Below are 13020 nucleotides of genomic sequence, written 5' to 3'. Positions count from 1 at the left end.
TGAGGTGGGCACCTTATTCCCTTTCCCCTTAATCCTTAGTTCCCTTTCTGCTTTCAGGTCCCTTTCCCTTACAGTATGGGTGCTTTTTGCTCCTGGCCTAAGATAAGAAGAGTGAGAGACTGATGGTCAGGTTAGGGACCTGAGAAAATGATGCCAGCTGAGAACCTTTATACCCTGACATCTGAGAGGAGGGCATCTGCTAACCCATTAGGAGGAGGAGGAAAAAGTATGTGGTATTTGGGCCAGCCACTGGTTTACACAATAGGTATTCCAAGGCATTGTTACTGTAACAGTCAAGGTAAACAAACATCTACATTTTTGGTAAGTAGACATAAATGTGCTTTACTTCTCATCAGCGAACTGACTACATAGTCAGACCCCATTGAGCGATATCACTTCTACTGCATAATTTGTCACTATCAGATCACACTGTACTTATTGTGCTTTATTTCCCTCACATTCCTGTGTAAGTGATTTTTTTTCGAAATCCTGACCAATATGCCGTTTGTTAAATGTCATTTCTTTACATGCGATTAACTCCATGCTTTTGTACTTATTTAATAGTATCAGTTAATGAAGAATATCTTTCAAAAACAGCTTTATTCATAGATGGGGTGGAGTAGCATGTAAAGCTGTAACCACACCTGCCTTTATTCCTCAAGAGAAACAGCTTGTTCTTCATTCTTGTAAAGAAATGACAGAAGAGTGCCTGGCCTGCTTTTTTCAGTGCTGTGATAATGAAGCTGTAAGAAGTGTAGCTTCTAATTTTACATCTTATCTGCTACTGCTTTCCACACCTCACTTTGCAGTCTTCCTGTAGTTTTTTTTAGCAAAAGGCCAAAGACTTGCTTGATCTAATGAGAAATGTCATGGGCTGCCATTCACAGGCTTACTCCACTTACACAGATGCTGTTCATATTCGCACAGCTTTTTCATTTATTTCATCATCACCATACTGAATAACAGTAAGTGCAATTGTTATTAGCCGTGGTTAGCATTTTTAAACTCAATGGTAAATGCTTTTGGCATCTTTATCGAATGCATCACAGTGCTATAGATATTGGTAAATTCAGTGGAAAAAGTATACTTTACTGCACACCAATTTATTAACCAAAGCAAATTAAGTCAGTAGCAATGATATTTGACACTTTGACAGTCTGGAAAGAAAAGATAGTGTAATACAAATGTTTAAACTTGGCTCAGGTAAGAGTCTTCAGTGGTGGAAATATGTACCTTCATCCCACGTGATGCAAATGCTGCATTCTAGGGTTGTGTTCTTTAAGGAGTATATATTTCATTGAAAAAACACTTCAAATGTCTAACAGTTGAGAAAAGCTGTTGAAATACAACCCATTGCAACTCTCATGTGAACTTTAACATGGATTCAGCAGAGGGACAAATTACACACTTTCACAATAAACAAGTTTTAGCATGGGTCCAGAAAGTGAGACAATACAGTCTGTTCAATCAGATGTACTCAAAATGTAAGTGTTTGATCATAAAGCATGAATTACTTGTACTTTGACAGATAAGTATAGGTACTCATTTACTGAATATAAAATACTTATCACCCCCCCCCCAAAAAAAAAAAGCCACACGGTTTCCTGCATTGCAAGTAGATGTCATAGTTGGAAGAATTGTAATCCATCCTACCAGCAGTTTTACTATCATTTATTGCTTGGAGCACCACAGTTACTATCCAGACATCTTCTGGATACTGTTCTGTGGTAGCTGCTTTCCCATGTGACAGCAAAGGTTGCTTTATAACTTTCAAAACTGTAAAATACTTAGCGCTATTGCACTTTTTTCCCTCCGGCTTTTATAGTCCGTTAACAGCAAGTAATGCCCTGTGCACAACAAAGTATTATGATCTGGTTTCTCATAGCCCAGGTTATCTGCTCTCAAAATGTATGTCAAGCTATTCACCTCGAGTTTTGCTCAAGGTGAATTTCTTGACATCCACGTCTCCATCACATAGCAGCCTGATTATGATCGGACACCCAATCCTTGAAATATAGATCTAATGTTAAGCACATTCGAAGTTCCTGACTCAAATGAACTTTCATTCACAACTAACCATTACATGCCCCCCACTCCCAAGTGATGAAGACAGTCTTAGTAGCTCAGCAAGTAGCACATTCATCTTTGGTGTTGGGAGAGCAGAAGGCTGTAGGTTCTCTTCCCACACCAAGTAGTTGGATTAGTTTTCCAGAGCTGACACTGCAGTGTAGCATAAGGGGTTTGTTGCTTTCCTGAGTGTGCTGTTCTTTGGATGAGACATTAAACCAAAGCCCCATCTATTTGAGTTGGCGGTTACTCAGGTAGATGTAAAATATCCCATGGCATTAGGATGGAAAGTTCCCTGATGCCTTAACCTATTTTCAACAAGTCAGTATGAATACCACCATGGGTCTTCCCTGAAAAGAGCCCACTGACCTAGTGGTACTAATCCAGTCAACAAACTGTAAATTAGCAGTGATCGTATGAATATTCCCTGATAGCATTCCTTGCTGACCTGGCTGTATCTTGTACCACTATCTAATTTATACAACTTCATAAAGAATGCAGAAGTACCAAAGTGGTGGACATAGATCATTATTTTCCTACTCTCATTTGAGTATCTTTTGAGTTCTACCATTCTTTTGTGAATTAGGTATGCCATTTTTTTTTGATAAAGTACATAAAAAATTTTAATAAAAGAGATTTTTGTTATACACCACTTATCTTAGCCTGTTACGTTCTGTGGTGCTTCCTTTGTGTACTAGCCTTCAGTAACAAATGAAAGGCCAGCTACAGACTACAGGAACGCAGCTGGCCACCATCACACACAAGGATTAAGCCAACCAAAGCCTTGCATTATGATAGCCAGAAAATAGTGCATATGGATGTATTGTGTGAAAATATGTGAAATAAAAAGGAAGTTTGCAATGATCTCTTGGTTTGTTGTACACATTTGCACTATCCCACTCAGGCAAAAAAATAGATTGTCAGTTACTCCATGCCGCAGAGCACTCTGGGAATTCTCAGCAGCATTGCATGCTGTCAGTTGTCTATAACAGCTGGTTATAGCAGACATAATGCAGTTCTTACTTCCACTTATTTAGAAACTCTACAACCTGGTATACAGATAGCCAAAAAAGTACTCTTCAGTGCTGTGAAATTGAAGTGAGTTAAATGTTTACAGTGGGAAACAAATGATATGTTGGCTTCTAAATTTCTGGTAATCTAAGTACAAGAGTTTAACAGCATGCATGTTTACCAGATTAGCCTTATTTTTAAATAAAGAAATGCTAGTATTACTGACAGGCTGTGTACCAGTTTAGCAAATATTGCTGTGCTAAAACCCCATTGGGCTGTCATATGTAAATACCAGACTAGCTGCTATAGTTGGCCATTTTAAGCCTAGCCATTTTTCCTGTAAGATATGAATTAAACCTTGCACCTTGTGTCTGGGAAGTAAACACCTTAACAATTATGCCAACTCCCAGTTACATATAAATAAGACTGTATGGAGCAGAATGCAGTAAATCTACCTCCCACTCTGTCATGATTTCCTGATAAATTCCTGGAGAAAAAATACTTTGAGCAGAAGATGAGTAGAATAATTTAATTACAATTCTGTTGTATTACTTCTTTAAATTTTAATTAATGCCAGAGTATTTCAGGTCTGCAGCTTTTGTTCTGAACAAGGCCCATTACTCTGTAGCTGGGAATGATTTTGTGCAATTGCTTTGTTTGCCATCAGCAGTTATGTGGTTAGATACAGTTTTGTTTGTCATTGTCCTTGTCGTGTTCTTTTTACCCTTTACAAATAACACGCAGGACAACTCACATAACCTTTATTGAACAACCTAACCTCCTGTCATCACGCATTCACGTCATGACCCAGTCCATTGAATACACCACATCTCCTTTCCTTTAAGACCCTCTTTCTCTTAATACAACCCAGGATCTATTCAATTTCCCCCACTTCCCCACAAACTTGGAACATCAACACAGAATGCTCACTTAACCATTGTTCCCAGTACTACACCACAAAAGACAGTACTATATGCGGACTCATCTCTACAAGTCCAACCGGTTTGGCTTGTTAACGACTCTTCCGGATCTGGTCCTCACAACATCACCAGGTACCAGGGTTTCCGGTGGAAGGCTATGGTAAGGTGGCAAGGACTCAACAGTCTTATTTAACTCACTTTCCTGAAGTCGATTCACACGGTATTCACACTCTATAGCAAGGGGAATCAAATGCACTCGGTTCCGCAAAGACCTCGGTGAGTAATGGGCCTGATTCTGGTGTCTTCATATCTGCCACCCACACCTGGTCGCGGGCAACACTTCACCCATACATCCTCTTCTCCTCCTCTCGCTCCACAAATCTCCTCCGGTCAGGCAGCACAGGGTCCAGCTGCGAAGGATGAATCGGAAGAGAAGTCCGTCCCATGAGAAGTGCCGCAGGGCTATATCCATTCTGCAGTGGTGTTGTCCTGTACGCCAGAAGAGCCATGTATGGGTTTTTCAGCAGGTTCTTCACAGTCTGAACCGCGACGCCCTCCCCTCCCATTACTCTGGGAACCTGGGGCTGCTTGTGACATGCGCCATAAGCATTTGCGAAGTCCAGAAAAGACTGCCCAGAGAACTGAGGTCCATTATCAGACATGAGGACCTCTGGGATGCCATGGCGAAAGACTTGAGGTGGGTGATGACCTCGTTGGATATGCTGTGTTTCAACAATGCGATCTCAAAAAACCTGGAAAAGTAGTCCACAGCAAGAAGGTAAGTATTCCCTTTCAGTTCGAACAAGTCTTTGCCATGGTCTGTCAGGACATGCAGTTGGGATGAGGGGCTCAGAATGATTCCTTCTCTCTGAGATGCACATCCTGCATCCCAAAACCATGTCGTTTATCTGTTGGCTGAGTCCAGGCCACCAGACCATCTGACAGGCTCTGGCTTTGCACTTCACAATGCCTTGATGTCCCTCGTGCAATTTTAACAGCACATCGTTACGCATGGCGGATGGGATAACAAGGCGTGAATCTTTTAACAGCAACCCATCTTTCACTGTTAATGTAGAACGATCTGGCCAGTAGCTCTTCAGTAGGGGTTCCTGGTTCGCATACAGCGGCCACCCCTGACTGCACAATTCCATAACCCACACACTGTCCGCTTTCAGCTGGTCCCGTAGCGTCTGGAGGAAAGATGGTTTCACCTGCATATTTTCCACAATGTGGTTCACGTAGATATCCGTGTCTTCCATTAACGCTGTTTCCTCCTGGGTTAGTTTGGTTCGAAGTGGAGACCGTGACAGAGCATCTGCCATCCACAGTGATTTCCCTGGAGCATACTGCACTGTGTATGAGAACTGCATCAGTCTCATCCTGAAGCGTTGGATTCTAGGCGGTAGAAGGTCCAATGCTTGACCTCCGAGCAATGAAACCAGGGGTTTGTGATCAGTTTCCAAGCAAAATGGTTTCCCTAGTAGGTAATCTCTGAAGCGTTCACATGCCCAGGTAGGAGCCTCTTTCTCGACTTGAGCATATCGTTGTTCTGTAGGTGAGAGTGACCTCGATGCGTATGCCACAGGTCTCCAACCGTCCTCCCATTGTTGCAGCAACACGCTCCCTAACCCAAAGGATGATGCATCTGCCGAAACCTTTGTATCCCTGCTCGGGTCATATACAGCCAAAACTGGAGGTGAGGTAATCGCCTCTTTTAAGTCATGGAATGCCTTTTCCTGGTCCCCACCCCAGTACCAGCTGTTCTTTTTTGATAACAAGTCTCTCAGGGCCCTATCCCTCTCAGCCAAATGAGGGATGAACTTCCCCACCTGATTCACCATGCCCAGGAAACTCCTGAGTTCTCCTACTGTAGCAGGTGCTTTCATCTCCGTGATGGACGCGGTCTTCCTTGGGTCTGGATCTGTGATGACATGGCCCAAGAAAGTCACTTTGCTCTTCGACAGGTCACATTTCCCCACATTCAGTGTAATGCCTGCCTCTTCCAGTCTCTGTAATGTAGCATGGAGCCGGGCATCATGCTCCTCCTGGCAACGACCCCAGACCAGCACATCATCCATGTGGAAAACCACACCCTCCAACCCTTCAATGACCTCTGACATCATGCGTTGGAAGTGTTCGGGTGCAGAGTTAATGCCAAAGGGAAGGCGATTGAAGCAAAACCAAAGGGGTTATGAATGTAGTAAGCGCCCACTCCTCTGACAAAGGAATTTGCCAGAATCCCATATTGGCATCCAGTTTGCTAAACACCTTAAGCCCGGCAAGCATCCCAAGACTCTGCTCGAAGGCATAACGAACCTCTCCTGCATACATATTCATTTAACTTAGTGTAATCTACACACAGTCTCAGTCTGTTACTGTCCTTCTTTCGACAACCATGCCTGCGCACCAATCAGTAGATTCCTCTACTCTGGTGACAACGCCCAGCGTCTCCATCCTCCTTAGCTCCTCTTTCACTTTCCCCATCAATGGTAGTGGTATCCTCCTGGGGGTCTTCAGAGAGTATGGCACCGCATTTGGCTGAAGCTTTATGTGGTATTTCCGCTGCACTACTCCCAGCCCCAAGCACAGTTTGGGGTATGAGGTCTTCAAAGACTCCATGGTGATAGCATCCACCCGTTTCAGGAGACCAAGCCCCAAAATAGCAGGAAGGCCTAGAAGTCCTTTAACAACGTACACCTTCTCGCATGTCTGTCTTTGTCCATAACCCAGCTGAAGCTCCAAGAATCCTGTAACCTCCAGCGGCGTCCTTCCAGGACCCCACAAGGGTTTCTCCGGCTGCTGGAGCACAGGAGCATTCTTTCCACTGAACAACGTATCCAGGTCTGACTTAGAAATAACAGAGACATCCGCCCCCGTATCAAGCTTGAAAGTCATAGATGTGCCCTCTATTTGTACATCCACATTCCAGGAACGGTTCCCGGAGGAGACGGATCCCAGGAGGAAGCCCTGCTCTTCTCGCTCTTCTGGCTCCTCGTCCTCCTCGATACACTGCACCACTCTACTCTGCCGGCAGACTCTCTGATAGTGGCCCTTTTTTTTTTTCGACATCTTGCATCAGTCGCCGGGCATTGAAGTTTCTGGTGAAATGGGCCCCCACACCTGTAACACTGCGAGCTTGGAGCGCCTTTACCCTTCTGTGGCTGTCGCTGAAAGCGTTTTGTGTCAAGTGGTGTCTGCACGGCATTCACGTTGTACTGCAGTGCACTACTGTCGCACCTCAAGGCCGTCTGCTGTTTCTTTATCTCTTCCGACTGTCTGGCCATGTTTACCGCTTTCTCCAAGTCCAGCTCTTTCTCCATCTGCATCCGCTCGGACAGCCTGGTGTCGGCCAAGCCCACAACAATTCTGTCTCTTATGAGTTCATCGTGCAGCGTCCCATAATTGCAGTGTTCAGCTAATGCATGCAGTGCAGTAACAAAGGCATCAACGGTCTCATTCGGTTCTTGTTTGCGCATATTAAATCGTGCACGTTCATAAACAATGTTCTTCTTGACAATAAAAAATCTTTCGAAGCCGTCTTTCACTGTACCATATTCCTGTTGCTCTGCATCGGTTAGCTTGAGGCCTCTCAAGACATCATCTGCCTCATCGCCCATGCAGTATATCAGGGTGTTCACCTGATTCCCTTCTGAGCTTGAGGAAAGATTGCTGGCCTGACGGAATCGTTCGAAGCGACGTATCCATCGTGTCCATTCATGAGGTTTGGAAAAATCAAAGGGCTCCGGCGGCTGAATGCTAAACGTAGCATTGGGAGTGCTAGCCATGCTAACCCTAGGCCGCGGCTGCCGACCAATCTCTTCGTCCGACATGTCCGCTCACCGCGTCGCTAGCCCACTTGTACGGTCCACAGCAGATATCTAGCAAACTCAGTCACAGCCACACAGCACTTCTGACACCATGTCGTGTTCTTTTTACCCTTTACAAATAACACGCGGGACAACTGTGTGCTGTTGCTACTCACATAACCTTTATTGAACAACCTAACCTCCTGTCATCACGCATTCACGTCATGACCCAGTCCATTGAATACACCACAGTCCTGGTTTGAGTTCTAGAAACATTTCTGCTGTCAGTAAAAAGTTCAGTTCCAGCAACTACATTAGGAGACTGCAGCCACTTATTTATATGGATAACCAAATCTTGAAGAGTATTAGGCAGAGGGACTTACAGAGTATGGCTCTACCTCATATATATGTAAATTATTCTTGCAGCAGTTATCCTGTTGTTATGAATGTTCTAATGCAGCTGTACTTTTTTGCGCCTACTGTACATTAGTTCATCTTTGGGTCTCATATAATAAACATTTCACATTAGGGCATCTTTCACCATTATTGTCTCCAGCAGATGTGCCAAACACTTTCTTCACACTCATGTCTTTCTTTTTAAATCCATATTCTTGTCCTGTCTTAATTGCCCCCACATCTCTTATCTCCTCCATCTCCCAGCTACGTCTTATTCTCTGATTGCCTTACTTTCCAAACTGATTACCCAGATTCACTTTTGCTTGTGTTTCCCTTTTTGATCTGCTTATTCAAACTTTGGGATTTAAGCAGTGACTCCACCTGCAATAGGTCGTTTCTCCAAAAATTGCTTCTTTCCTCCTGTACCCATTGATTCTACCCTGCAAGTACTCTGTATTCCCTGCCTTCGTGTCACCTGGCCCATTAGTCACTGATGCCCATGGAACAACTGCATCCTGTGATGCAACTTTCAGTCACTGTCTCTGCCAGCCTACTTTAACAAAGGGTCTCACATCATAAGCTTGCAGTTTTATTCATTGCTAAAGCCTTTTCTTTAAGTAAAGAGGCTCTGAGAATAGTTTTGCTGTACTTATACCGTGATAATTCCTGAAAGACTTTCTTGGTAATTTCTTCATCCAGATGAGGTGAAACTTTGTTTCAGCTGAAAAGAAGTGTGGTATGATGCTTTTTCAGAGCCGTTCCATTCAATGCCAGCCTTGCTGTTTTTCTTTGCCCCCCCCCTTAACATGCTCTCTATTTTTCACAAACCACGGGTATAGTCGCACAGTTTCTCAGTTTCTTCTAAATCAATGACACCATATCAGACGTATTCTTTCAGGCACCCCTACAAAATGGATTTTCTTATGTTTTGCCATGTGTATCATCTTGCTTTCTGTCTTTGCTTCTCTCTCTCTCACTACTAATCAGCGTAGTGTAGTGATCTCCAGGCATAACAGTAAGTCATTTTCTCCCCTTTCGTTCTATGCTGGACCGCTTTAGTTCTGCTCTTACTATACCCATTTGGTTAACTTGGCCTGCGGACCTTCACACTAGTTAATTTGCCTTTCCTACATTGCTGTCTGTCATTTTTTTCTACCTACTGAGTTTACAATTTTATAAAAGGTGAACACTTTCCATGCTGTGCACTGACACAACTAACGTACCATTTATCTGTTTGCTGTAGTGTACATCTGAAATAACTCTAAGGTAATCACAAGAGCATTCAGTCCTTGTAGTCATTTTTATCAGTGCCCCTTAAACATCTTGCAAGTCTTACTTAATGAATATTTATTACTTGCCATTGCCATATACATAGGTATTCTGGTTTTGTAGTTTTGTCGATTGTGACTGAAAAGGATCGTCAAACCAGCTCACTTACCCAACAAATTTAAATAAATGCATATATATATATATATATATATATATATATATATATATATATATATATATTTTTTTTTTTAATAAGTTTAAAAGCAATGTATCCTTCAGGTGCTGTTTTTTTATCCATCTGGTAGCTCCTGTATTATTATGCTAAAGTAAGTAAATAAATGAAATGGCTGCTGTGTGCCTCATGAAGAAGAAACAGAAGTGTTATCCAGTACAGCACTGTCTAAATCACAGGGCCACATAAAGGTGGCAGTAATAACTGTGGGAGAATACCACAAATCCCAACAAAATTAAAATCAGGTTAAAACACATGTAAATTTTGTGTAAACGAAGCAGGAAAATATGGGGAAGGTTTGCTTTTTTGATGTCACTGAGCTGCCCTTTGTTATGTTTGTGGCAACAAGCCCAGCTAATGTACCCCTGGTACAGCACTAAACTCAATTTTTTTAATAGTGCAGTATTTTCACCCCCCCCCCAGTGTTCACAGCTGAATGAACATTAATGAGAACCACATGCATCAGCAAAAAATGTTCTGTTTTGTCCAGTGTACTGTGATTTAAAAATTACTACTAAAGTAGAATTTAGTGGACATGACAAAGTACATTTCAGTTTTCCTAAGTCAGGCAGAAGCTGCATAGGCAGTTATACTGTTAAATTTGGTATAGAGGCACATGCTTGCTTATTAAAATGCTTAATGTGTGTCACACTAATTCAGTACAGAAGGCAGCTTAATAGTTAATTTACACTGATATTTATAACAACTTTCTGTGTAGAATGGCAGTTTGAGGACACTTAGCAAGCCATTTGCCAGAAGAGACAGCCATGGAGTTAAAATTAAATGATTGCAGGCCGGCTCCTCCAGTGCAGGAGAAGGGTGTAAGAACTAGGGATGCTGATTTATCCCATGCGGGGGCTGGAGAGCTAACAACGACAGGCACAAATGTTAATAACACACCCAGCAGGACAGGTGAGCTAGTGTGTGTGCAGTAACATCTGCATGCACGGTGACATGGATCGATGATTAATGTACATGGGGAGAAAAAGTTAAAACTCCCCAAATTTTATGAAGGTACCTACAACCTGAATCTCTAGGCATATGTGGTGCTGTGGACCTGTAATTTAGTAGTAACATGAAGAAATTACAGGATTGCTGGAGGTTATGACATAAGATGATGGTACTCCACGTGTGTACTATATCATCATAGTGCTTCTGAGACATTTACATTCAGCATGCCTTCGATATCTCAGTTTCTGTTTATTGGGTAAAGCAGGGCATCTTTAAATATCTTCTAACATTATTAATGATAACTACCAGTACCAGAAAACTTACATAAAAATATGTGCTTATTCTTTTTTTTTTTTATAAGTGCAGTTAAGTTAATTGGTGGGTATGAATATTGGTGGTATTTATGTTTTTAGGGTATGAGAGTTTGAAAGAGTTGTGTGTTATGCGATATATTCGTTACATTTAAATGTGCTCTTCAGCAAGCTATTTTGTCAAGTTATCAATGCTGTCAATGTGGGGTTTTCTTCAATGGGTGGTGTTTCAGCATATGTAGCTCTTGAGATTTTTGAATATATGCATCTGTCTATGGTGTATATATTTATGTACAGATAGATATTTATACACACAGAGATCTGCATGCATATATACATAATTTTATATATATGTGCATGTGTGTACATAGATATATTTATGTACACGTGTGTGTGTGTGTATATATATTTATATATATATATATATATATATATATATATATGCATCATTCATGAACACGATTGTTTCATAAAGTAGAAAGTGCAAAAACAAAGTCTTGACAAGTGGAGAAAAGTATTAAAAATGTAGATAATGATGATGTACTTAATCGACTCTGGTTAGTTTAGCAGTTTATAATCAGTCTTTTATGATTTTCAGATCACTGGCCCTTGGATCTTGGGTTGATGGCATCATCCAGGCGAACAAGGTAAGCTCATTTCAAAAATGTTAGTAGGTTATCTGGGAGGTTTGCAGCTCTAACCTGTTGTTAAGCTGTGTCTTATAGACCTTGAGTCAGTTCCCTTAAGCTCCACTTGTATGTTGTGCTGTGTGAGATAAGTCTTTTCACAAGACCAAAGTTCTTAGCACACACAGAAAGATGCTTTTAAGTGGGTATAACTTGGCTACAAATAATGAAGTCACGTATTTGTAAGACGCTACCAGTACTATCTCCCTAAGTAAACCTGGTATACATAGGCTTAATATGTGCACAAGGCAAACCAGATTTGTGCAAGCTAAGGTTCAGAAAAAGAAAAACAGTGCTTCACCTGCAAGAAGTGGGGTGATAGCAGTTCTTTGGGGGTGTAGATGTGTGGTAAACTGGGTGAAGAAATATCAAGTACAAATAATGTACGGTTGTAAAAATCCCTGTTTTCAGCAGTTAGTGGAATTGAAATAAATTATTTGTCTTGCCTTACATACATATTCTAAACTTGCTTCCCCATGTGTCTGTGCAGTGTGTCCCTGTGCTTTATAAAACTTGACTGCTGCTTCATGCTTTCTGGTAAACCTCTTTAACACTACTATCTCCTAACAGCTGTTACTAGACTATATTTTCTCTTTACAGGTCTACTTTTCCATTGTCTTACATGCAGTCACCTACCTTTCAAATTTATTTTGTTTTGTTTTTTTTCCTTCACTTTTTGTACTGAGGTATGTAATTGTGCAGAAAAGCCTTGTATGTGTTAATAAGGTCAGTCTTTAGTCAAGAAAATAAAACATTGGTGACTTTGAACTGGAACAGTAGTTCAAATTTCTCATGATCTGGATCCATTTTGTAGATCCCCTTTTTGTATTATTTTCTGCCTTTTCCTGTTTCAACATTGCTGCTGAGTACCACAAATACTTTCCATATTCTAAAAGTGGATGTACTCATTCGTTATAATAAGGAATCAAAACAACGCCACTTCTGCTAATGATAAACCTTAAGCTAGTGGTCGTCTTTTTGTAACCTTCTGTCAGATCTCATTTATGTGCTGCTCAGTGTTCAAATGTTGATCCATAGCTGTTTCTAGATCATTGCATTCGTTAACTTTTTTTTCAGAGCTGTTGTCCCTTCCCAAATATCCTAACCTTTCATTTTTGTGACTGTGACCATTCTCTTCTGATACCAAACGGCTTCATCAGACTGTAGCAGCATGTACATTCAGCAGTCTTATATACCACAATCAATTAATCACAAAATCAATTAATTTCATGTAATTGACTAATTAATTAGTTAAACTGTTAAAAAGTTTTTAAAAACACATTACAATAGCTAATAAGGCTATAACAAATACATGAACAAATTGTATTAAAAAAAATCATTTAAATATTTTTGATTTGATAATTATGGTAG

At 41.3% G+C, this 13020-nt stretch overlaps 1 protein-coding gene across 7 annotated transcripts in view; it reads left to right on the top strand.

The window, feature by feature from the left end:
* ZNF710 (zinc finger protein 710) overlaps positions 1-13020 on the top strand; it is a 914149-nt gene that overhangs the window by 503564 nt on the left and 397565 nt on the right. For all 7 annotated transcript variants that reach the window (XM_044078292.1, XM_044078291.1, XM_044078290.1 and 4 more), the window contains one exon: positions 11562-11610. The gene's annotated coding sequence lies outside the window, so the exon portion shown is untranslated. The remainder of the gene's footprint in view (positions 1-11561; positions 11611-13020) is intronic.

The sequence above is a fragment of the Protopterus annectens genome, chromosome 7.part0 (genome assembly GCF_019279795.1).
Source record: "Protopterus annectens isolate FY-2018-M chromosome 7.part0, PAN1.0, whole genome shotgun sequence".
NCBI classification, from domain to species: domain Eukaryota; kingdom Metazoa; phylum Chordata; order Ceratodontiformes; family Protopteridae; genus Protopterus; species Protopterus annectens.
This window is presented reverse-complemented; position numbering and strand designations above follow the sequence as displayed.